Here is a 24311-nt window from a genome sequence, read left to right on the forward strand (position 1 = left end):
CAGTCACAGTTAGTGGGCTGAGAGAGATAAACCAAAAGTCAAAGCCATGCAACAGGATATGAATCCCATAGACCTGTTTTGTCTTGTCTCCTTATGCTGTCTATATTTCCTAGATGACATTTTCAATTATCATGAGTTAATATAACATCTTTACACTGGCTACTGCTGAATTTGTATTTCAAGTTCAGATCTTTCTTCTGAGCCACACTCTCCCAAACTGCCTACATGGTGTCTTCACTGGGCTATCTAAAAGTTATAGTCTCCAAAACAGAAATCTTACATTCTTTTCCCAGCTCATTTTTTTTCCTTTCTTTTCTTCATTTCAGTTCATGGCAACATCACTCTCTTGCCCACTGCTAACACATCGTCCCTTTTCTTTCCTCACCCAGGTAACTTCAACTGACTTTTATTTCCAAAAGACTTCTTGAATTTCATTTTTCTGAAAGCCTATTGCCACCACAGAGTATAGGATACTATCACTTATTATCTAGATTATAGTATACGGTCTACTGGAAAGTTCTGTCTGTTTTTGGAATAAAACAAAATGCAAATTTTTCTTACCGTTAATAAACTTTATTAAATAATATGATTGCCATTATTATTAATGATTTCTTGCCAGCATGAGGGCAATTTGTATATCCCATTTTTGAAAAATGTTTTATCTTTTGATGTGAAAAATTGAACCAGTGCTTGTTTGATATCTTCTTTTTTTTTTTTTTTCTTATTTTGTAGTGGTTTTTTTTTTTTTTTTTTTTTTTTTTTTTTGTATTTTTCTGAAGCTGGAAACGGGGAGAGACAGTCAGACAGACTCCCGCATGCGCCCAACCGGGATCCACCCAGTACGTCCACCAGGGGCGACGCTCTGCCCACCAGGGGGCGATGCTCTGCCCCTCCGGGGCGTCGCTCCGCCGTGACCAGAGCCACTCCAGTGCCCGGGGCAGAGGCCAAGGAGCCATCCCCAGCGCCCGGGCCATCTTTGCTCCAATGGAGCCTTGTCTGCGGGAGGGGAAGATAGAGAGAGACAGAGAGGAAGGAGGGGGGGTGGAGAAGCAAATGGGCGCTTCTCCTGTGTGCCCTGGCCGGGAATCGAACCCGGGTCCCCCACACGCCAGGCTGACACTCTACCACTGAGCCAACCGGCCAGGGCCTGATATCTTCTTCATGTTTGAATTTTTTGCCCTTCAAAAAATTTTGTAAGGACAAAAACAAGTGATAGTCAGAGGGTGTTAAGCCTGGGGAATATGGTGAATGTCCCAGAATTTCTCAGCCTAGTTCTGCAATTTTTTTTTATTTTTTTTTTGTATTTTTCTGATGTTGGAAACAGGGAGGCAGTCAGACAGACTCCCGCATGCACCCGACCGGGATCCACCTGGCATGCCCACCAGGAGGCGATGCTCTGCCCATCTGAGGCGTCGCTCTGCTGCAATCAGAGCCATTCTAGCGCCTGAGGCAGAGGCCACAAAGCCATCCTCAGCGCCCGGGCAAACCTTGCTCCAATGGAGCCTTAGCTGCGGGAGGGGAAGAGAGAGACAGAGAGGAAGGAGAGGGGGAGGGGTGGAGAAGCAGATGGGCACCTCTCCTGTGTGCCCTGGCTGGGAATCAAACCCAGGACTCCTGCATGCCAGGCCGATGCTCTACCACTGAGCCAACTGGCCAGTGCACTAGTTCTGCAATTTTTTGACGAGTCCCCAAAGCAGCATGTGGCCTGGCATTATCATGATGCAGTATGATGTTCTTCCTATTGAACATTGCCGGCCTCTTTTCTTGGACTGCTGTCTTTAAATTATCCAGTTGCTGACAATACTTCTCCAAATTGAGCTTTTCATTCAGTTTTAAAAGCTCATAATTTATTGGTCCTCAAATGTCACACCATATACACAACATTCTCTTATTCAGAGTCAAATTTGGTTTAGAGGTGGAAAGGCTAGGTTTTCCGGGTTCACAATATGCCCTTTTCTTTACGATGTTTTCGTAGGTAATCCACTTTTCATCTCCAGTTATCATCCGGTTCAAGAAGGGTTCGATTTTGTTCCGAGCAAGCAGAGATGTGCATATGACAACTCGATCATTCAAATTCTTCTGACTTAATTCATGTGGCACCCATCTTGAATATTTCCACACCAATCCTATCTTCCGAATATGGTCCGAAATGGTTTGCTGAGCTGAATTAAGCCTTTCTGCGATCTCCGATGTTGTCAGAAAAGGATTTTGCTCCAACATGGTCTTAACAACATCGTCATTGATCAAAGATGGTCGCCCAGAACGTGGCTTATCAGAAAGGTTGAAATCACCTGTTTCAAATTTTTCGAACTATCTTCTGCATGTTCTATCAAAAACTGTACCTTCACCAAACACTTTCAATAAATTTCTGCATGCTTCTGTAGCATTTCTTCCTTGTTGAAATTCGTAAAAATTACAGTGGCGTAAATGAACTTTATCAGTAGCCATGGGTACACTATGGCTTCACACATAAGACTAACATGAATTAACTTTGTTTTAGTTAATTTGCTATGTCAGTATGTATACATTAAGTGATAAAAATAGAGAGGCACACATGCACCAAATAAACATGTGCTTATGTGTCGAAACTTGTTGTGATAGAAACGGATAGAACTTTCCAGTAGACCTGATAGTAACCTCCTAATTTTCTATCCAGCAGTGAAAACCCTTAAATATAGATTTTAGCATGTAATTTTCTTGTTTAAAGCTTTCCAGTGTTGGCCCTGGCTGGTTGGCTCAGTGGTAGAGCATCAACCTGGTAGAGCATCAGCCTGGCATGTGGATGTACTAGGTTTGATTCCCAGCCAGGGTACACAGGAGAAGTGCATATCTGCTTCTCACCCCTTCCCCTTCTTTCTATTTACCTCTTCCCCTTCTGAAGCCATAGCTCCACTGGAGCAAGTTGGCCCAGGCACTGAGGATGGCACCGTGACCTTGCCTCAGATGCTAAAATGGTTCTAGTTGCAATGAAGCAGCAGCCCCAGATGGGCAGAGCATCCCCCCCAGTGGGCTTGATGGGTGGATCCTGGTCAGGCGCATGAGGGATTCTGTCTCTCTGCCTCCCTGCTTCTCACTTAAGAAAAATACAAAAAATAAAAATAAATAAAAAATAAAAGTTTCCAGTTTTTTTTTATTAACTCAAAATGAAATTCTTTCAGTGGCCTAATGCTCCTATATCAGCCTAGCTTCATCCTTCACTACTTTCCCCACTCTACCATACACATCTAACATCCTCTATGAACTCAGTGTTCCAAGATATGTCCTATCTCATGCTCTTACATATGCTATTCCCTATGTCTAGAATACACTTATCCCAAATTTCTACATTAGCTCATTCTCTTCAGGTCTCAACTTTAATGCTACATCCTCATTGGGTCTTCCCTGATCACCCTTCCCAAAGTAGGTGCTCATCTGATAATCCACTGCACCCTTGTTTCCTTCAAAACTTTAATTACAATTTGCAATTGTTAATTTGTCTGTTTAAATTTTCTTTTCTGTCAGCCTTACTACAGTGTATAAACTCCATGTCTTCCTTTTTAGTAAAATCTCTCAACCATTTATTAAATAAATTAGTTGTTCAATGGTAAGAAAGCCTGGTTTCTTTGTACAAGGGAACCAGTTGAGAAGATGGACCAAGAGAATTTTCCCTGGTTAGGGGCTGCTCTGGGTTGACAACATTCAGGAGCCCTTATTAGCTTTGCCTTTTCTGCTACATCTCATAGGTTAGTTAACTTACTGTGATTCCACCTGCTAGTTATTAAAAAAAAAGAAAAAAGATATTAAGCCATTAAACACTTTAAGAACTATGGAAGTCAGAGAAGCCTTATGCCAGATGGATCAAATTTTCTTGGGTCCTCCATAGACTGCTTATTGGCTAAGCTGGCCTGTTATCTTCACTGGGCCTTGGAAGTGGGACCAGAAAAGGTGACATGGTAGAAAAACGGGCCATCGGATGGCAGCAAAGAGTATTTTTCTTGCATGACTACCTATTGATTTTGCCCCCATTGAAGGATATTAAAATGAGTCTTTTCCAGATATATTAAAGTATTATGGATTTTCCATTTGTTATTTATAGCTGTTTATTTCAAACAGTGTTAACTCCACTGCCAATTTGTGGAGTTAGTGAAAAGATTGCACATATAAAGGAATAGCTTAGAAAAGAAAAAAACTCAAAGTTGCAAGTTTGTTGAAAGAGAAAAGTTTTCTTTTTCTAGAAAGTTATTAGAATAAACAATATATGTAAGATAATGTTGTAACATAAACCTTTTTATATGAAGATGAATTTATTCACTTAACACCAATTTGACTAAAAGAAAATAAGAAAAGGTATATGTTGTTGTATCAGATGCTCTCAATGCAACACCCATTTAATTTTATTAATCATTATGATCATTTTGCTCCTCTGTTAGAATTGAACTATATAAGGTGCTGTAAAAACCTAACACCCTGCACCTAAATTAACTTTATCAACAGTAGCTATAAACATTTTCATCTTCATCATCTATTCTAGACATGGAGAACTCAACATTCCCCATACACTTCATTCATGTCAATGCTTTTTGCTCATGCAAGCCCGTTCTGGGAATAATTCACCAACTCTTTCTAACTGACAAGTCCTACTTATATTTCAAGATCTATCTCAAATATAATTCCATGGAGAGCTTTTCTTCCTTTCACTCTCCTTCAGGCAAAAAGAACCTATACATATATATATATATATATATATATTTTCAATCAATCATTCATCTAGTAAATAATTATTTAATTAGCCATGCACTATACTGAGTCCCAAGAAATACAGTGATCACATTACTGCTGTCAGATTCTAGGAAAGTAAAGAGACATATGAACTATTAATAGTATGATTAAGGCTATGAAGACATATAAGAAAACATGTCTTTTACATATTAATATAGGTTTTTCTGGGAAATGAATCTTAAGAACATGTAGAATTTAGCTAGACAAAGAGACAAACAAGCATTCCCGAGAAAAAAGCATATGCAAAACCCCTTGGTTAGAAGATGGTATATATTTGTTTAAGTACCACTCGAAGTTCAGTACGCTACAGTACGGAGAATAAGGGGAAGAACAATGCTCAGATAAGGAAAATAGTTAAGCAGATGTGGTTTGTGAAGTTTCCTTGAAGCCCATTGAGGGTATTGGAATTTACCCAACAGTAAGAAAAAATCACCAAAACTTTTAAGAAGAGGAACAAAACAATCAGAGGTGTTTTTGGTCTAAAATTCTAATTGCAAAATAGAGAACAGTTGGAGGAGAATATTATAGGTTTGGATAAATGTAGGGAGGTTATTGAAATAGTCTGGAGAAGTGATTTTTGTAGATTAGACTAAGGTCATTTCCCTGGGGAAGGGGAGACGTAGAGTGATTTGAGTGTGATTTAAGAGGTAGAATGGACAGGACTTGGTGACTGACTAGGAAGAGCAGTAGAGAACAAGGAATCAAGTGGGGCTTTAAAGTCACTAGCTTGAGTAGCTGGGTAAGGTGGCTGTGCTATTCCAGAGGTGAATAGATCTTATTACCAACTGATATTTAGAATTACATTGATACTCTCTGTTTTATTGTGGTCAAAAAAGTATATAATAAGAGCAAATGTAATGATACTTTAAATCTAGGATATGGAGTTTCTAAAATTCATATTAGAATTTCTGGGAGCCCAAAGACATAAGAGTTGTAAATAATTTTGTTATGATAATAAACGGCCACATTGGACTGGGACAGCTGCAGTAATTCTTCCTGCTTCTGTCAAACTCATTCTGTGGCTGCTTCTGAAAGGAATCATTTGTGCCTCCCTCTCTTTATTTTCCTGTTCCTGGTAAGGTTCACACCCTTCTGCATTTTGCATACATAATACCTTAAAAATTAAGAATAGAGTCTCCAAGCTGCAGAGATTCTAACTGAACATTTTATTACCTCCCCCCCCCCACCGTTTTTGTTAATCAACTTTCTAAAGCGTGAGCTATTTTTATCACCAGTTACACTTGTACCTCTGGGTCCAATTCTAATTCTCTTCACATCTCAGACGATCTCTCTGCAGCAGCATTCTTTCTGAACTCAATCAGTGCTTTCAGAAGAGAAAGTGATGCAGGGGAGGATGAGAACTGGGTCATGGCAAGCATTTTCCCTCACAAAATGTTGAATTCTTCTACTTCCAGGTGCAGAGACAGGGTGAAATGATTAACATTTACAGAGGCAAAAGGAATCATTTGAGTCACCCCCCCCCAAAAAAGCTTACTTTAGTAAGGTTAATTCAGACGGGCTGCATTATTGTACTGTTACCAAAATTTTAACTTAATCAATAAACAACTTACTTTTAGTAAAATTGCTTTTAAAAATATCTAGTGTTAAAATGATAAGAAGTGTCTAATGCAGCCTCCTCCAACCCACACTTCCCAACTTAGAATCCTGGTAAGACTCAGAGAAGACCAGCACATGGTCTACTGCCTAACCGATCATTTGTTTCCAGGAACTTTAGAAATATTCATTAATTTTAACTTTGATGTGATTTGGAGTGAGGAAAATATAGTGGTTCTCATTTTTTTTTTTGAGAAAAAGAAAACAAACCCACTATCTCAATAAAAGTTGCAAGATCTTTCATTCTTCCTCACTGTCGATCTTTTCATTCGCACCTCAGATTCTTTATCAACTATGTAGAAAAAAAAAGAACATCATTCCTTTGCTATGCTCGTCTTGATTCTCAGAGCTCAGAAGGCTGATTTTCCACCCTTTCCTACCCACCCTCAGTGCTCCAGTAAAGTGGGGCCGGTTAGGTTGAGGTAGACAAGAAGCTTAAGGAATACAGGAAGAGATTTTAATTGTACGTACTATATTAATTCATATTAGAATACCAAGCAGGAATACAGAAGAATATTTCCACCTCATTAAAAAAGCTTACCAGAGAAATATGTGGGAATTAGTATAAAATTTGGAGCTATTTCTCCTAATTTTTCACACTGGTGTAATTCCATTTATCTACCTACTCACCCATCCATTGAAATAACTGTTTCTTATTGTCTTCAACCTTTTGATTGCCTCTGAAAAGGAAGGGCACTAAGAATGCTAGGGAAAAAATAAATTTTTTAATGAATTCTTAAGAAAGAACACACTAGAAGTAATGGTCTCAAAATATAAGAAACAGAAAAGTGATTTGATTTTCCAAAGTAACTTTATAAAAATAAAAATAGAAGCTTTGACCATCTCAAGACAAAACTTGAAGGAAGAAAATGTAATGTTGGACTAGAAAGTGAGTAGATAAGAAATCAATTTCTGATTCTCTCTGATACACATCTTTCATGGCAAAAAAGACAGAAGATAAAAGTCTTTTCTGGTCTATGGGAAAAAGTGGAGATTCAGAAAAGGAGAGCAAAAACACATCCATGTGGACAACTGGGAAAGGTATCTTGCTTTTGTCCTTTTCAAGGCCAAAGTTTGGGTTGGGCTTGACAGAAACCTTTAAGTAGGCTTTACAGTTAGAGAGCAGGGATGTCCTGTGCCCAATCTCTATCTGGATTTTCAGGAGGGAAAGTTCATGCAGAACAACCCAGTCACCATAGAGTGAGAATTAATGCAGAGCAGTTCTAGAAAGAAAGAGACTATGTATGCTCTTTTCCTCCTGCTCATCCTGAGCCCAGAGCCATGTGGATGAACCTCTGAGTGACTTCTATGTCCTTGAAAATGATACAGAGAAAGTACAGGTGGCATTGCATATGCCTTGGAAATGGGATGAAGAATATGTGCGATGAGCTATAAATATATTATCCTAGCAATTAGGAAGCAAAGCTATATACCACGGATACCAGCAGCAGGTGGAAGAGAGAAGCATGATGATCATTACAGGCCAGTATGGATTATGTATCTTGGTGAAGGCCAAAGAGGGAAGAAAATGGCCATAAATAGACATCAACGTTTCTTTACAGCCTTAATCATACATAAGAACTTTTTCCCCTGGGAAGAAGAGATGAGATAGAAAGAGCAAATATTCTTGAATTAACAGAATTAAAATTCTGTTTAAATGCAATGTAGACTGAGTTTAATGAGAACTGACAAGATTAAGATTTCTGTCTTTAGTAAAAACAAATGGAGGCTTGGATGCTAAGTTTAGTTCAGTTAATGATAAATCAAAAGTTCAATTTTTGCACATCTGAGTGTTGTGATTCTGAAAATTCTCTAGACACAATAGACACATATTATTGGGCATGCAGCTTACCTTCTGAGAAAGTGTTATTATAGTACTGCAATGAATGATGTTCTTAGCCAAAAATGATACGTGTATTCTGTCTCTGGCACCTGATGGGTCTTTAATAGACATACTGTGTATAATAAAATCATGAATTTTATACTTTAAAAGAGTTAATTGTATGTTATATGAATTACATCTCAATCAAGTTGTTATTAAAAAGAAATGCCTGCAAAATTTGAAATAGGAAATGTAACTTTTGTGTTACTATCAAAAATTCATGGAATAGATGTCATAAAGTGTAAAGTTTAGAATATTACTGATTCAGTTACAGAATATGAAAAAATCACTTTTTATGCAGTTTTTTTATTTTTTGGAGGCATTTTCTTAAGATTTATGCATTTCATTGGATGTTGACAACCTGAAAAAGATAGACTTTATTTTGAATGATATGCAGCTAAACAGAAACAACAGGAGTAAGGTAAATTCAAAAGGAGAAATGAATGGTTCTGGGAAGTGGATAAAAGGCCTCTATGAAGGGTCATCCCAGACACCAGTGACCATGATGAAGAATATAGATTAGCTTTTGTGACATCTCTTTTTCTTCTTCTCCTTCTTTCTTCTTTCTTCTCCTCGTCCTCCTCCTCCTCCTCCTCCAACTTCTTCTTCTTTTTCTTTTTCTTCTTCTTTTTTTCTCTTTTAAGTGAGAGGAAAGGAGATAGTGGGACAGACTCCCCATGTGCCCTGACCAGGGTTCACCTCAGGGGCTGATACTCAAATCTACGGAGATATCCTCAGTGCCTGGGCTGACACTTGGACCAATCACACCACTGGCTGTGGTAGGGGATGAGAGAGAGAAGGGGGAGAGGGAGAAAGAGAAAAGCAGATGGTTGCTTCTCCTGTGTGCCCTGATCAGGAATTGAACTCCAGACATTCATACACTGGGCTAATCCTCTATCCACTGAGGCAACTGGCTAGAGCCACATATCTTCTTGTATCTGTTATAGGCTATTATTCTTTCAACAAGTAGCATGACCTCTTTTCTTTCAGTTACTCCAAATGCTGCCAAAAGTAAAGTGTTGGTTTTTAACTACTTGATAGTCATTAATACAAGGAAAGAAATCTAGATCTTGCTGCCACAGCATTAAAAGTAGTAAAAGAGGTCTTTCTAAGTCATAGTAAGAGAAATCCTAATAATGTTGTCATAATCGCTATTTATTACAGAGTAGCAGAGTCACCAATTTGGAAGCAAGTTCTTATGCATCAACAAATTTAGCATTTATCAGTACTACTCAGAAACACAAGTTTTTTTTTTTTTTTAATTTATTGATTTTTAGAGAGAAAAGAAGGCAGAAAGACAGAGTTAGAGAAACATCAATTTTTGGACTTGTTGTTCTACTTTCTTTGTGCCATCATTGGTTGTGCCATGACCAGGGATTGAACCCCTAACCTTGGCATGCAGGAATGGTGCTCTAACCAACAGAAACATAGTCTTAACCATACTTCCTGTACTATTTTGTAACTTGCTGAGGAAAACAAAACAGTTTGCAATAGAGTATGTGGTGTATTAAATATGGTTGGCTTAAAGTATTGTGTTTGAATTTTTTAAAAGAAATTGTGAAGTACTATAGACTTAATTTCAGAGTGCAGATATTGAGGCTGAGAAGTCCACATTTGAGATTTATAAATGAAAAGACCTAAACTCTCCAAGTTTGAAACTCAAGAACATAGCATTACAATTTGTAAAGTGTCTTGAGAGCTATGCTATAAACAGTGTAGTTGATATTTCCTAGGGTCTTCCTATGGTAGCAGCTCTTCAGATGGTGGAGAAAGATTGTTTTCCATTTCATTAGCCTGATTCCAATGTCTGAGAAACAGAAGCTCCTTTGTCTCCTAAGCTCAGTGATTTGGCCTTTCTCTTCCTTTAAAACAAATGCTCAGCAACTGCATCAGTTAACTAAAATTGGCAAATTGGTCTTATGATGATTGTGATATCTGTAAGTTCGGTAAAGCAACAGATTTAATAAAATCACAAATGTAAGAACTTCAAGAAAAAAACACATTAATGAGATTCATGCATGTTCATGTCAGCCCCTCTCCCCACCAGTCCAGTACTTAGCGAGAGGCTCGGGGACAAAATAGCCTTGGCGATACTAATGTGTCGGTTTCCCTTGCCAAGGCTCATCGGCTGGCCATACTTATAAATGTCCCACTTGCTGAAACAAAGACTAATGCCGCATGTAATACATGGGCATGACCCAGAGGCACCACAAAACATCTGTGGTCAGGTTGATTACTTTGAATCACATCATAGTGATTTGTTCTGCCCAGAACAGACACTTAATCGTGGACTACTGAATGTTTTATTCACAATCTTAGGATTCTTCACGGTGTTGCTCACCAATGGACTGGTTTTCTTTAGAAAAAAATTGCTGAAGCAAATTTTTGGTTGAGGAATTTATTGGTTGTACTGTGGCTTCTGTTTACCACCCCCCAATTTTTTTTTCTTTTCTTGAGAAAGAGAGAGAGAAAGAGAGAGAGGGAGAGAGAGACAGAAACATTAAGCTGCTGTTGTATGTGCCCTGACCGGGGATTGAACTGACAAACTTCTTGCTTCAGGACAACACTCCAATCAACCAGGGCTTAATTTTTATTAATTTTTAGAGAGACAAAGAAAGGAAAGGAGAGAAAGGGGAGGGGGAAGGGAATCCAGCCAGAAAATATCTTTAGAGAATAATGAAACAACATTTTAAAAATTCAGTTACAGCACTTTCTGAGGTTAAGCAGTTCTTTTGGAGAATGCATTATATGATTTTAAGCAGGGATGAATACTCTAATTTGCCTTGATTGGAAGAAGCACTATTATTTTAAGTACTATTAAAATGGAAAGAAAACATTACTACCAAGTGAACTATGACTTAGAATCATTGTAAGAAGCAGGCCAATGTCAGAACACAAGAACCAAAAATAAAATAAAAGACTTACAATAGGAGAAATATGGTAAATGGCACTTTCTTGTAGCTATAATATAAAAGTTAAAGAACCAAGGAGTAGAAATGAAAGGAATACTCTGACCTACAGTACCAATGTCACCTTCAAAAAAATGCCTGCCATTTTTAAAAAAACCTATTCTGACAATTTTGTTGTGTGGACTTGTCAAAATTTCATTTCAAGGTTGTTCAAGGAAAGGGACATAAGCAGATCAATTCAGTTTTATTTCTTGTTAGTGATATTTTTTTTATAAATAAATTTTTATTAATTTTAATGGGGTAACATAAATCAGGGTACATATATTCAAAGAAAACATGTCTAGGTTATTTTGTCATTCAATTCTGTTGCATACCCATCACCCAAAGTCAGATTGTCCTCCGTCAACCTCTATCTAGTTTTCTTTGTGCCCCTCCCCCTCCCCCTCTCCCTCTTTCCCTCCCCCACCCCGTATCCACCACACTCTTGTCCATGTCTCTTAGTCTCATTTTTATGTCCCACCTATGTATGGAATCATGCAGTTCTTGGTTTTTTTCTAATTTACTTATTTCACTCTGTATAATGTTATCAAGATCCCACCATTTTGTTGTAAATGATCCGATGTCATCATTTCTTATGGCTGAGTAGTATACCATAGTGTATATGTGCCACATCTTCTTTATCCAGTCTTCTAATTTTTTTTACAGTGATTAAAGCCTTTAAGCAAACTCTTGACCAATACAGCAAGAATCCATAAAAGAGTAGTGTCCTTAACATGTTCACCAAGTCCAAGTTGGCACCAACACCATTCCAAATCCCTGCAAATACAACCCAACCCCAGTTCATCCGTTAGGAGCTGTTACAAGGAGCAGGAGTCCAGGAAAAGTCCACATCCAGGAAAAGACCACATGGCACTGGAATTGTCACAATTCTATACTTTGCAGCTCACGTCCAAGTCCCAATGACCGCTGCTTCTAGCTGGTAATGATTCAGGTAGACTGGAAAAGCCATCTGCAGCATGTGTGGAGATGGAGCTTCTGTTCTCCTGCCTGGAGAAATGAGACCAGGTTGCTTTTCCCTGGAGCTCTGCGACTGTGGCGTGGTAAAGAGAACCTTGGGATACACTAAGCTGGGTGGCAAAGGTAAATTCATAATAGAAGTTGGCAAAAGGGGGAAAGAGAGCTCTAAATTAGGAGTAGGTCCCAGCCTGAAATATGAGTGGGGCATTGAGGTAGGAGGAATAAAGGAAACACTATATATTAAACAAAGCAGCAGAAAATAGGACTATCAACACCCACAACAGAGATTTTCGAGGGAAGAATAAAAAACCTGACTATTCAGGCAATACATAGTTAAGTGGCCCTTGTGCAAGTGAGATCAGTTTACCTGCTTCTTGGAAGAAATACCCTAGGCTTGTCCACAGTGTTGTAGATGGGGCCGATGGCCCTGGGCACCTTCAGCCTTCAGTGGCAAACCCCAGCATTCTGGGCAAGGTTAGGTCATAGGTGGCTGGAGCAGGGCTGGAAGAGACTGAACCCTCCCTTAGAGGAGCAAGGGGGAAGCCTACCTTCCAGTGTCCCTTTTTCCTCACAGCAAAGGCATGTAAGCCAGGCAGGCTTTAGCTCAATGACCTTCCTATTCACTATTGAAGCAGGACCCTGATGGAATCCTATGAGACCCCTTTGGAGCGTTGGAGCCTTTAAGAGTGTATCCTAAAAGCTGGTAGTTCCCCTGATCTCTATTGGGCTTTTTCTGCCTCTTGGTATCTTAAAGGCCATGCTCAGAAGATATCGCTGAGGGGTTTGAGGATCCCCATCTGCCTATATAAATCTTTTTTGTACATCTGGAGCCATTTGGAAAAAGACAAAACAGTGTTATTAGCTGGATCAAATAAAAGAAGGTAGAAGTTTGCAGGAGAAAAAGATTTGGTGTCTCCTGTTCATCAGCTTTCAAAAGAAATTTAAAAATTTTTAAGTAAAAAGTATGATATAGTAGACCCATAGGAGTTCCAAGATATGACTCCCCCCTTTTAATTTTTTTTAAATTGACCTTAAAATATTTGCTGGGTACACTTTAATAATATCTTGACTTTAACGATTGTAAGAAATACCCATAATTCGAAAGGCTTGACAAAATACAGTAAATGCTTTTGCTACATATGCAGGAGCATTGTCAGTTTACCCAGTTTAGGAAATCCAATAATAGAACAATGCATACAGACAATGAGCTATAACATGCTTAGCAGCCTCTCCTGTTCTGACAGAGGTTACTATAAATCTAGAATAGATATCCACTGTAACGTTGGACATAGGACTTGTCAAAATTTCATTTCAAGGTTGTTCAATGAAAGGGACTTAAGCAGATCAATTCAGTTTTATTTCTTGCTAGTGATATTTATAGAAAAAAAAGAGTTAAATAATCAAGAAAAGACTTTCTGATTAATGATCATTAGACTTTTCAGTGACAGCTGACAGTTAAATGTTGGGTGGGTGACGTTTTCTAGAACAGATCTTGGGCATTTTAAAGTTCATCAGCCAAGTATGCAATGTTGCCTAAGCTACTTTATCAGAAATGATAATTCTTTTTTCTCAGAAGGAAGTTATGAAATCCATACCAAATGTGGTTTGGAGCAATATTTTCTTCCAATCATTGAAGGGAGAAATACTTCCACAGGGGACACAGTGATGCTGGCAGTTCGGATTTTCTTGTAACAAGCAAAATAAAACAGCATAAAATGGAGGGAATAGAACTACTATTTTTTTTTCCAGTGACTTATCTAATTAGTAAATGAAAATAGGCCAACTGCTTCACATAGGAACAAAGAAACATACATCAAGAGTCAAGTGGTCTCTGAGGGGGCTCCTATACTGGCTTATCTAGTAGTAAAAGTTATTAGAAGATTATATTGACCAAGTGATATTTGGCAAGACCATGAACAAGCCAAACACCTCGGAATAAATCAATCTACAGACCAAAACAAGTACGCCAGCCATCAAACAAAACAGACGAAACTAACCAGCTGAGTTAAAAGCAAGAGAACATGGCATAGGTCTCATGACTACTTAAAGAAATAAATAATTTCTGTTATGTATATATCTAAACCTGCTAATTAGTTTTTCTTCTCTTCTGTTACTCTTTTAGATAGGGTGTATCATTGATGTTCAATTTCTAATTGAATGTATGAATTTATACATATGAGAAAAATCTAAGCTGCTGTAGTGAGTTCAAAATAGAGTGACTGAAGATAAAAGTTTAATTCTTCATACGTTAGCCTGGATAGTGGTCTAAGACTGGCCAGTAGTTTGAGTCATTGCCAGGGATCAGAGCTACTTTCACTGTTCCCTCATCCATTCTTAGAGTGCTGTCCCTGCCCACCGTGCCTAAAACAAAGCTCAACTCTGCATTCATTTTTCAGCCTGGAGGAAAGAGAAGTGAAAAAAAAGGAGGGCAACATGTTTAAGATGGCACTTGGCTAAACAGACAAGGCATGCGTATTACCCAAAGATGGATATGGAGGTTGATGAGTCTTTGTTCTCTCCTCTCGGGGAGACGGTGAATGCATTTATCTGTATGACTGTGGGTATTTTAGTTTGCCATTATTGTTAGAGGTTTAAATACACAGGCAAATGTATGTATAAATGTTGCTTATAAAAAAGATTGAATTTGGTGGATATAGTGAAATGGTGCTTACAGTCTCCTAAATGTGGCTATCTATACTGCAGATGTTGGAAAACAAATTCTATTCATAAAATTTTCTGGAAGCTGACAATTGGGTTCTGTCTCTTCCATGAAACTGTGATATACAGGCAGATATCTCTCCATTTGTTTGGATGTTGTTTCTGGACAGCATCATTGTATATTTGTTTGCTTTTTCTAAACCACAGCCTTCTAACATAGAGGTTGGCATTGATTTTTTCTGTAAAGGGCCAGATATGATACATGGTACATTTTGTGGAATAAGAGGTCACACACAAGCTTTGTCAAAAACAACTCGACTCTGCTGTTGTAGTAAAAGTACTCATAAAAAAACCTCAAAAACCCAGAAAGAGGTGTCTGGAGTCTGGCTGTGTTTTCTGACTAGACTCAGCCGGGAGACGCAGGTTGCCAGACGCTTTTCTCGTGGAGGGTTTCAAGAAGCAGCTGAAAGGAGCACTGGTGGTCCAACTTAACATTTGATCCTCTAGCCACCAACCTCACGGCTGTCGGGAGATAGCTGCGAAGGTACTGGCTTCTTATTCATTTGATCCCAGATGTTCTTTGGATCACAGCTTCAGAGACGGCCGCCTTGTTTCTCCATTTTTCTAATTGCAGTAAAGATTGTCACTCCCTGCTGAGTCAGTTCGATAGTATTGATCTGGAAGTCATGCCTGAAAGCCCCAGGTAAAGCATGCTTTTCTACTTCTTCAGTGATTTTTGTAAGCACCCAATTTCCTACATTTAAAAACAATATCTCCTTAAAATATATTGAGACTGGGTTCATTTCCTGCAACTGAAAACTGTTTCATCCAAGCTTATCTCTATATAATATTCCAAGACTATAACTCATAATATCTCTATATATCATTCAGAGACCATTACTCCCTGTAGGCCACATGCTGGGAAAGAAGAGCAAAGGCTCAGTGCTTCTGAGATTTTTGGTGCCCTAAAGAAATGCTTTTCCTTTTTCTTTTCCTGAATAAAAAGCAGAAATAGCACTGTGAATAGTGCATGTTGGTAACTAGTCTGATCTTGGCAAGAAAAGTATAAGATCTTACACTCAAGACTGGGTTATGGTTAGATGTCCCAAACTGAACCCACGAAGCTTTCTTTCCATTTTCATAGAAAAGCTACCAGCCACCAAGTGGACAATAAATGGTTCAAGTGATATTCTACTTTGTCTTTTAGCAAATGCTAAGTCTAGGTTGGTGGTTGCCTATTCCAAGTTAGTAAAGACGAAGTAATTCATAGAGGTGTTAAACATGCTGATGACAAGGAGGTAGATATAGTTATGAACATTCATTTCCATTATAAACGGAACATTAGAAGTTGTTAAAAGACATCAATTTCAGTAGATATGAAATAGAATCCTAGAAGTGAGAAGTGAAGACAAGGATGCACAAGTAAATGGCAGAAGTAAAAATGGTATTTATAGGAATTTCAAGAGCAATCACACACACACACACAAAAATCAGTTCTAAAGGAGAAGAAAACCTAATAAACTTGCACAATATCAAATCAGTGATGTGGTGGAAGGACTTCAGTATTTCTTCATACATGGAGGAAATAGACATAGTTTTAAAGTAAATAAAACAATGACATCTACGAAGAAGAGAAAAGTAGAAATCCAACCAAAGAAATATATTTCCAAGGGAAACTAGACATAATTAACAATTACATCATAAAAATTTTTTCTGAGCTAAAGAAGAATCTACATTTGTTGGCCTGAATGTACTCACCAAATTTCAGGCTACAGTAATGAAACTCACAAACAAAAAAATGAAGACCTTTTCAAATTTACATTTAAAAAAAGTAAAAAACAACCCTAAGAAGCTATTCAAAATAATGAATTTAGATTGCTTTAATATCTTGGCTATTGTAAACAATGTTGTAATATAGATGTCCATCCACAGATTAATGGATAAAGAAGAGGTGGAATATAATGGAGTATACTTAGCTATAAAAAAAAATGAATCTTGCTGTTTGTGACAACATGGATGGACCTAGAGAATGTTATGTTAAGTGAAATCATTCAGATAGAAAGACAAATACTATATGACTTCAGCTAGATGTGGAATCTAAAAAACAAAGCAAACAAAATAACGTGTTTAACATCTAATCTGGTGTAGAAATTGATCAACATAATGGATGTTGACACTGGTGTGGGATGGCCTTACTAGTAAATACTTACTGCTAAATTGATTATGACATAACTATGTTTTCATTTTTGTGTGAATTCAAGAAAGATATTTTTAAGTATGCAAGGTCTCAGAATATATATTGCTACTAATACACTCTTACCAAGAAAACTACTTGAAAGTGCTCCCAACAAACAAACAATAAATTAAGATCAAAATTTGGTGAAATAGATTATATAGAGACATTTGCATAAAACTACTCTGTATATACAGTTATAAAATTAAATGCAAAACCGAGAACTATTTTCTTTTAATTAGGTTAAATATATGTATAATGAAGTACACAAAGTATAAATTAATAACTTAATGTAAATATGTGCACATCTGGGTAGCCAGCAACCATATCAAGATATAGAATATTATCAGCACTCCCACAGGCTCTTGTATGCTTCTACACATTCAGTAGAGCCCTCTCAAAGTCACCATTTTTATGATACTTATTTTTAGTTTTTCCTGTTTTTGACCTTTACATCAATATTGTATCTGAAAGGTTCATTCATATTATGTATTACGTATACTACTAAATAGTATAGTAGTTTGCTCTTTTTAATTTTTTGTATAATATACCATTAAATGAATCTGTTACAAGTTAATTAGATTGGTACTACTGATGGGCACTTGAGATGTTTCTAGGTTTTTTGTTTTTTTTTTTTCTTTTTTTTTCTGAAGCTGGAAACGGGGAGAGACAGTGAGACAGACTCCCGCATGCACCCGACCGGGATCCACCCGGCACGCCCACCAGGCGATGCTCTGCCCCTCCGGCGGGTCGCTCTGCCACGACCAGAGCCACTCTAGCACCTGGGGCAGAGGCCAAGGAGCCATCCCCAGCGCCCGGGCCATCTTTGCTCCAATGGAGCCTTGGCTGCGGGAGGGGAAGAGAGAGACAGAGAGGAAGGAGGGGGGTGGGTGGAGAAGCAAATGGGCGCTTCTCCTATGTGCCCTGGCCGGAAATCGAACCTGGGTCCCTCACAGGCCAGGCCGATGCTCTACTGCTGAGCCAACTAGCCAGGGCCTGTTTCTAGGTTTTGACTAATTAAGTTCTTTTGGACATTCTTGTGTATGATGTTTGATGGATATAAATATTTATATTTGTTGGCTATATTCCAACAACCGAAATTGCTGCATCACTGAATATAGCTATGATCAACTTTTGTGGACATTGTCAAACAGTTTTCCATGGTTAGTTTCATGATGTATCAACTTGGCTAAAAATGATCACATCCAGTTTTAAATCAAATACCAGTTTAGGTGTTGTTCTGAATGTTCTATATTTTGTAAAAATGGTTAACATTTACAATCAATTGACCTTAAGTAAAGGGGATTACCCTACATAACCTGGGTGAGGCTCCTCCATTCTTTGAAAATCCTTAAGAGCCTTTCAGAACTGTGGTTTCCTTGAGGGAGAAATTCTGCATGGACTGCAGCCTCAGCTCCCACCTGAGAGTTCACAGCTTACGGAACCCAGATATCTTCTCATCATCTGGTACTTCACTGTTCACTCTCTGGTAGTGTCTTTTAATGACAGAATTTCCTAATTTAATGAAGGGTTATTTATTCATCTTTTCTGGTTTGTGTTTTATGTGCTGTTTAGAAATTTTTGTGTACCTCAGGTTATAAAATAATTTACCTATCTTCTAAAATTTTTTTATTTACCATATGTTTTACAATTAGGCTTATAGATTAATTATTGTTATGTAAAATGGGAGTTAATTGTCATTTTTTTCATCTGGATATCCACTTGATCTACCACCAATTGTTGGAAAAAAATCATTTCTCTACTCATTGTCAGTGAACTTTTGGTTGTTTATTAGATTGATTGTTATATGCATATGTCTGTCTCTGAAATTTCTATTTCATTTTATTTGTCCTTACTGTGTAACTTTATAATAAGTCATGATATCTGGAATTGTACATCTCCTATGTATATTCTTCAAGACTGTCTTATGTTTTTTTAAACTTCTTTTGCATTTTATATAAATTTTAGAATCAATTTTGTCAACTTCCACATAAAGACCTACATAAAATGGCTAATAATTTAATAGCACTTGATCTAGAAATCAATTTAAGGAATCTTTACATTATTGATCCTATTACAAATACAACAATTGTGATTCTCGATAGATCTGTAATGAAAAGAGTTACAGTGGCTTATAGAAAATAAGGACTAACTTTAAGCTATCTTTTGAAGTTACTGAGTCTTTTTTTTTTATTAGCTTCAAAGGCTATCTGGGGTACTTGAAAATCAAAAGCAGTAAGTTCTATTATACAGAACAAATATAACAGATAATACAGTGAAACTGTTGCTGGATATATGTGTGTGTGTGTGTGTGTGTGTGTGTGTGTGTAACAGAGAGAGGGACATAGACATATAGGGACAGGCAGGAAAGGAGAGAGATGAGAAGCATCAGTTATTCGTTGCAACACCTTAGTTGTTCATTGATTACTTTCTCAAATGTGCCTTGACTAGGGGACTACAGCAGACCTAGTGACCCCTTGCTCACCAGCGACCTTGGGCTCAAGCTGATGAGCCTTGCTCAAACCAGGTGAGCCCACGCTCAAGCTGGTGACCTTGGGCCCTCGAACCTGGGTCCTCAGTGTCCCAGTTCAACACTCTATCCACTGCACCACCACCTAGTCAGGCACTGGATATGTATTTTTTTCCCCAAAGAACCTGGTACTAGTAACATTCTAGGTAATTATACTGATTTATGGACAGCTACTGGTAGCAAATGCTTACATAAAGCTTTCTACTTTAACTATAGCTTTCTATGTGTTAATTTCTGCTATGGTTAATGAAATTTCCACAGTGATATTAATGAAAGTTATTTGGTACACTTTCCTCCCAAAATAAACAATGTCAAACAAAGATAATTTTCTCTTGACTGAGAGGATGAGATAAAATTAAAATATTCATGTGTAAATGACACAAACAAGGTTTGTAAACAAATGTCCTAGTCACTGGAGAGGGTGATTAGTGGAAGAAACAATCTGCTTTAAATAGTAGAAAAATAATTAAACTTTTATTAATGCCTTGATCAAAATAAAATAACATTAGAGATTATCTATCTCAGGCTGACCCCAACTCCTATTTTGTATTGAAAAGATTGCTGATGGAAACTGTCAAGTTGAAGAATGTTATTTTCTTATTTTTGACTCCCATGTACATTTTATTTGATTATCATTCTATAATTTATCTATCATTTCAAATTCCACAGTGATACTTACATCCAGTGGTGGGATTCAGATAATTTAACAACCAATTCTCTGCCCTAATGACCATTTTAAGTATAAAAAAACAATATACCAAAAGGTAGTTTATTATTTCATGCATTTACTACTTAAATAAGAACAATAAAAAAGTACGCGAAACTAGATTATGTTATAAGAGTTTTAAAATATTAACGAAGCCTTGGCTGGATACCTCAGCTGGTTCAGAGCATCGCCCTGAAGCACAGAGGTTGCCGGTTGGGTCCCCAGTCAGGGCACACACAGGAACAGACTGATGTTCCTGTCTCTCTCTTTCTTTCTCTCTCTCTCTTTCTCTCACTCTCTCTCTCTCTCCCTGCCTTTCTCACTAAAATAAATAAATAATTAATGGAAAGTATTAAATAATACCTGACAAAAGCAATAAAACTCTTATTTAAGATATTTCCATATTGCTTCTTGATTGACATCTTCACTTGCATTTTTTCACCTATGGATGGAATGAATATTACTATGGACACTTAGAATATGCTGTTGGTGCAGATGAACATTAAAAAAGAGTAAGGCATGTAAATTTGTGATTTTCACATTGGGTGGCTACCCTGGCGCCCACCTTAGAGAGAACCCTGATCACAAGTGCCATTTTAACAACTGGTTCACCAAACTCAACAAAAAATTAGGAATCGATTCTGTTGAACCCGTGCTGACCAGCTGAATCCCTCCACTGCTTCCATCCTTGCACATGGCATTTAACAGAGTCAGGTCCTAAGATTGCTGTTAAGTAAGTAGTGATGTATCCTTACATCAGACTTTTCTGCACCCTTTCTTCCTCCCCACTCACTCTCACCCCCTCCATTCCCTCAGAAACTTGCGTACTGATACTGTCAGTCTGCTTGTCACTGCTTCTCAGAGATTGGTAGTAGTTTATAATATCCATGTTTGCTTCTGCTTCCCACTGACACTGCTACATTACATCTTCTAGCTTCTTTTTTGCCATTGCAGCACTGAGGCTGGGTTCAGCAAAGTGCAACATTTACAAGCCTAGCCCCTAAAATCTCCTTCGATCGCCCTTTTCATGCTCTTTCCTTTTCTGTTAGCCAGATGCAAAGTATTCAGTGGCAGACTTGAGGGTCAAGGTGATAGTCATTTGATTAAAGCGTGCCTGAAGGACTGTGTGGAACAGTGTGATCCCCTGCCCCCTGCTCCACCCTAGACAACCTCCCCATTGGACCTTGATGGGAGTCAAAGGAACTTATTATTGTGTTAAATCATAAGATTTGGGGGTTCTTTGTAACAAGAGTTCGAGTATTTTGACAAATATTGTGCATTAATTCCAGATTACTTGTCCACTCTGCTTACCCTTTAGGACAGGAGGCAGGAAATGATATTGCCCAAATCCAGTCATGGCCTGTCTTTTTACAGCCTGTGATCTAAAAATGTGTTTAAAAAATTTTTTTTAACTGTAGTTAAAAAAAAAAAAAGAAGAGGGAGAGAAGGAGGAGGTTGGTGGTGGGGAGAAGAGACAGTGTGGTAGAAAAAGAATATGGCATGAAAAAAAATTTTTTTATTTTTATTTATTGATTTTAATGAGAGAGAGGAAGGGGGAGAGAAAGACTGGAACATCAATCTGTTATGGTATTTTCCCTGACCAGAATCGAACCAGCAACCTGTGAGCTTCCGGACAATGCTCCAACCAACAAAGCTATCCTGACAGGGTGAAAAGCAAGAATTTTTTTTTTACCATTATTCTTTTACAGGAGAAGTTGGCCAACCTCTGCTCCAGAATATTGAATTGACAATTCAAAGTCCTTTGTAAAAGTTCCAGCATGTCAGGACTGTTGTCCATCATAACACCACCAATATCAATGCCAAGAAGGCTGACTCTGTGTGCTATCTCAGCTTTCAGCATCCCGGTGGTGGAACAGTGCAGTGCTCTCTACAGAGATACAAGCTCGGCATTGCCCTGTGCGTTGTGATTCCACCCTGACCCTCACCTTTTTATTTAGGCCCCCTAGTCAGCTCTTTGTGCTCAGATTCTCACAACTTCCCTTTAAGCAGGGATATAAGCTTTGGTCTTAAGTCTCCACGGGATGAAAACCAGTCTCATGTACCTACAGAAGAAGCAAGTCCTCACTATCGCTCGCTCTCACAATTTTCATATTCTAGTTGCTATCCCAAACTTCTGTTTTCTGTCAGAGTAAATCTTGTCCCCACAAAATCACTCATGGACATAAAGGCAAGGATGAAGACTAATTGATGCCATTCTGTATATAGGGAGGTATATCTCTGTGTGTTGTATGTGTGTGTTATATGTAGGGTGTTGGCTATACTAGCAAGAAGCTGATTAAAAATATCATTTTACAAGTGTTTTTATATAGGTCTGACCATTAAATAAAAATAGTGAAGATTACAAGTGGCCAGTAAAGAAGATATCTATGCCAGGCATTGTATTTTGAACCATGAGTTTCCTGCCCCTGAAATTATTAAAAATTGGTAATAGTCAAATATAGTTAAAACTACATAAAAAGTAAAAATAAGGTCCTAGGGACTGGTTTTCTTTGGCTGAGAAGACGTGTGGTAGGAGGATGGATTTTCTAAATGGCAGTATCTGGCCTGACCAGGTGGTGGTGCAGTGGATAGAGCGTCGGACTGGGATGAGTAGGACCCAGGTTCGAGACCCCAAGGTCGCCAGCTTGAGCACAGGCTCATCTGGTTTGAGCAAAGCTCACCAGCATGGACTCAAGGTCAATGGATTGAGCCAGGGATTACTCGGTCTGCTGAAGGACCATGGTCAAGGCACATATGAGAAAGCAATCAATGAACAACTAAATTGTCACAATGAAAAGCAAATAATTGATGCTTCTCATCTCTTCGTTCCTGTCAGTCTGTCTCTATCTATCCCTTTCTCTGACTCTCTCTCTCTGTCTCTGAAAAAAAAAGGCAGTATCTGACCCAAACTATCTTACCAAACACGACTAAATTCAGCAACTGAACTACAATAGAATAAAAAGGCAATTTACAAACAATGTAGAACTTTGAAATGCCTTGGTATTGAAACTAATGTTAGACTATATCACGGTATCCTTCGAGAACAAATATTGATCGACTTACTACCTATGCAACTTACAACCATTTGACTTTACAACCACAATTGCTAGCCACGACTGCTCCACGTCTGGCAGCGCAAGTGTTGCCCAGCTGGGCATACGACAGTGCGGACCAACTTCTGGCAGGACTACCATCTCCGCGTGCACCATTTCAACTGTTATCCCAGACTCAGTACAGCAATTTATGTTTTGTGTCTTGGATATTTTTCATCAAACCCTTCCCAAGATGTCTACCAAGAAGAAACTGTCTTTGCAAATATTAAACCAGTTGTACTGGTAATGCAGTGTTTTACTTAAACCTGACGAATGTAAAAATAAGAAACAAAATGGTGTAAAGATGATACAAATGGAATAAAATGAACAAAGAAAATTATGATATAGAACAATAATGAAAGGAAATTATGATAAAATATGATTTAAAGATTTTTGTAACATCATTTCACAGCACTGTACATATAGCCTATTCAATTTACGACCAAATCATGTTATGACTGGTCTGTCGGAACCTATTGTAATCGTAAGTCGAACACTAGCTGTAAATTTAAAGGCAAAAAATAAAATGTACAAAGAAATGGTCAAATGCCCAAGCAATCTAGACTCTATGACACCTGCTGACCATGCATTTATTTGGCCTTTGCAGTATTTTGCTGAAAAATAAAGCTTATTTCAAATATGTAATCATACCTAAGCAATTGGTGAACTTTTAATAAGATTATGTTGGGAAAGGTTCCAAAAAGAACTAAGTTTTAAATCCTGGGTTTCAGAGAACATGCAAGGAGGCCAAATGTTATGATATAAAGATATTTTAAGATCATACACCAAGATCTGAATAAATCACCAATTTCTCCAAAGTACATGGACCACTAAATGTGATGGTCAATGCTCTTACAGGTCTGAGAGAACTATGGCAGAGCTAGGGAGAATTTACACATGGAAGAACACATG

Source organism: Saccopteryx bilineata, chromosome 2, assembly GCF_036850765.1.
Source record: "Saccopteryx bilineata isolate mSacBil1 chromosome 2, mSacBil1_pri_phased_curated, whole genome shotgun sequence".
Taxonomy (NCBI): Eukaryota; Metazoa; Chordata; class Mammalia; order Chiroptera; family Emballonuridae; genus Saccopteryx; species Saccopteryx bilineata.